This window comes from Rhopalosiphum padi, chromosome 2 (genome assembly GCF_020882245.1).
Source record: "Rhopalosiphum padi isolate XX-2018 chromosome 2, ASM2088224v1, whole genome shotgun sequence".
NCBI lineage: Eukaryota > Metazoa > Arthropoda > Insecta > Hemiptera > Aphididae > Rhopalosiphum > Rhopalosiphum padi.
Genome location: NC_083598.1, coordinates 31,012,709 through 31,015,645, shown reverse-complemented (window position 1 = coordinate 31,015,645; position 2,937 = coordinate 31,012,709).

The following is a 2,937-nucleotide window of genomic DNA, read 5'->3' as shown; positions in this document are numbered from 1 at the left end:
TTGGTGGTTTTCACTCTATAATTTTTAGTGGAATTGGTTTGTTTAACACACTTTATCATAAATGTATTTTTAAGACTTTTCAAAATTTACAAAGTTATCATAAGCCGAACATCTTTAAAGTGTAGTATGATCGCAACATTTAAATTTATATATAAAACGATTTTGGTCTATTTGCTCAACTCTAGTAGTACTAGTAGTAGTCCCTAAACCCTAATAAAAAAAACCTTTAAAAATTATATTATAATATTATATATTTATTATAATTGGTTAGTTAGTGACAATGCGCTATATACAATAATTTATTATATATTTTATTTATTTGTCGAAATAATTTGCAAAGGAGCTGCTGGATTTGGAAAAACGATTGAACAACAGCATTGATTAAGACCAACGGCATGATGTCGTGATGCATAATACGTAATATATTATATTAATAAAATAAAAATCGCGTACCGATATTATAATATAATACGTGCATAGACGAAATTTTTGGAATAGCAAAATACCATAATTCCGCACCGCTATACTCGTCTGTCTCCACAAATCATTATTGTGTATGCGCGATTCCGATTGCGACCAACCGTCTTGTTTCGAACCATGAGTTCGTCACAAAAAAATGACGTGATTACGTTATGGTCAGAAACCGGGACAACAAGTAGTTTTTACTTTAACGCGCGTGTGTTATGTCTATAATATCGTACATGCAGTAATAAATTAAAAAAAAGTGAGCTCATCAGTCATCGAAACCATATAGCTTATTTTGAGTTAAGAACAGCTGTTGAATAGTTATTTGTAAATTTAGAATACACACACACATGCGCGCGCAAACGAACAAAACAAACAACAAAATTCAATTAAAAATTACACACATGATGTACAATAATACAATATACGAATATACCTGTTTTATTGTAGACAATTTAGCATTAGCAATTACAAATGTTAAATTTAATGTTGATGTAATCATCCAGAGACTACTGCAATAAATCAATATTGAAGTGTGTGCCACCGCTTTTTTCGCTTACTTGTGGTCACAAGCACTGCAAGTTTATCATCTTCGACAGTTGTTACATCGTGCGTTATTACTGTAGTCTCGTTACCATGCTCCCGCATATTTTGGATATCACAGACTCGTCTGCAGTTACCTTTGCACACATGTCTCGCACTCATTAAACCGTGTTCCAGCGTGTCGTGTGCCGTTACGTGCTGTTAGCGTTATGCCGTAACGTCATCGGTTGAACTGTTTTGTAACGATTTATTACCGGTCAAGTGTACAAAAGTCAATTTGCTTTTGATTGAGATTGCCCACCGCAGCAGCCGATGTGGTTCGATAATGATTTAGTTTTTGTCGAGATATATCATGTTTACCAATATGGCAATATATCTATTACCAGCGTATATGATAATAATAATAATTATTATTATTGCTATTTAATTATTCACTAATATTCATATGTCAGGAAATTCTATAAGTGCCTACGTATCAAAGGCGCGCCTGTGTGTGCAGCGGAAAGTTTACATGCTGCATCTGACAGTAGCAGATCTAGTGGTCACTCAAGAGGGCCGTGGTGAATTTAAAAAAATTAAATTACCTATTTTTATATATATAACCAACCTGTAATTTATATTTATTGGAAGCTAATTAATTGCATTATTTCACCAACTAATGATCTATGTGTTATTAGTAGTATCAAAAAATAAAATAAAAATATAATATAATTTAAAAATAACGTACAAAATACGGTCCAAGGGGGGGGGGGAGGGGCGATCGCCATCCTTCGTATCCACCACTGGTCTGTGATTAAAATTTGCGAAAGTACTCTATATGAATTGAATGTACGAGAAAATCAATGATTATTATATTTATTTCTGAGATAAAAATTTAAACATAAGCATTTGTAAAATACAGACAGATATTATATACGCAAACAACGACTAAAATAGTAAACAAAAAAATGAGTCGGTACTCACATAAAGTCGAATGGTATTATTTTTACTCGCATATTTATATAATTACTTAAATATTATTAACTTATTATAATTTACATTATATTATGTTATTTTAAATTTCTGATGTGAATGAGATACTGCAGTCCACGGCTATTATTTGCAATATGTTGTTCGCCACATTGTGTACCTGTATTTTTAGGTATGATCATACCCCCTATGAAGTTTATACATATATGTTTTTTTCTAGATTAAGTAATATTCTTATACAGTTATTATATCATTCGTGTCGATGATTAAGAATAATAATCACTTCTTTACCTCGCTAAGAGCGCCTAATAATTCACGTGATGACGTGATGTTATTATACGCTCTATCATAGAGTAATACTCTATATGCGCTCTATCTTCTAGTTGTACGAGTAAGTACCTACTCCAGAACGCATAACAAAAAATAGATTTCGTGTTCTTGGTTGCACTACAAAGCGTACGTTCGTAGGTAAGTGACACACGATTGGCATTATAGACCATCGTAGATACCTGATTCGACCTTTGTAGACGAACAAATTCAAACCGACACACTTACACATGTTGTGAAACAGATTATATTCACCGCGCGCGCCGGACGAGAAAGATGTATTTAAATTTTGTTCCGTCATGACACTAAGTGAAATATGTGAACATGAATCGTACTATTCATACTGCTATAACACGATGAAAGTCAAACGCGATGTAATATATCTTCAAATGAGGTATGACATGATGTACCGTGGTTCATCAAGAGAGCTATTACAGCTTTCCTTAGTCCCGATTTCGTACATTTGTAGAGTTAACAATAATATTTACGAAAACGGGACTAAGGAAGGTCATCGTCTTTCAACAATCGAGGTGGTCGACGGATAAGGTGATAAAAAATGTTCGTGAAAGTAAACAGCGTCGTGAACAAGACGCTGGCCAAAGGCTCGGATATGGAAAATGCAATTGTTGATTT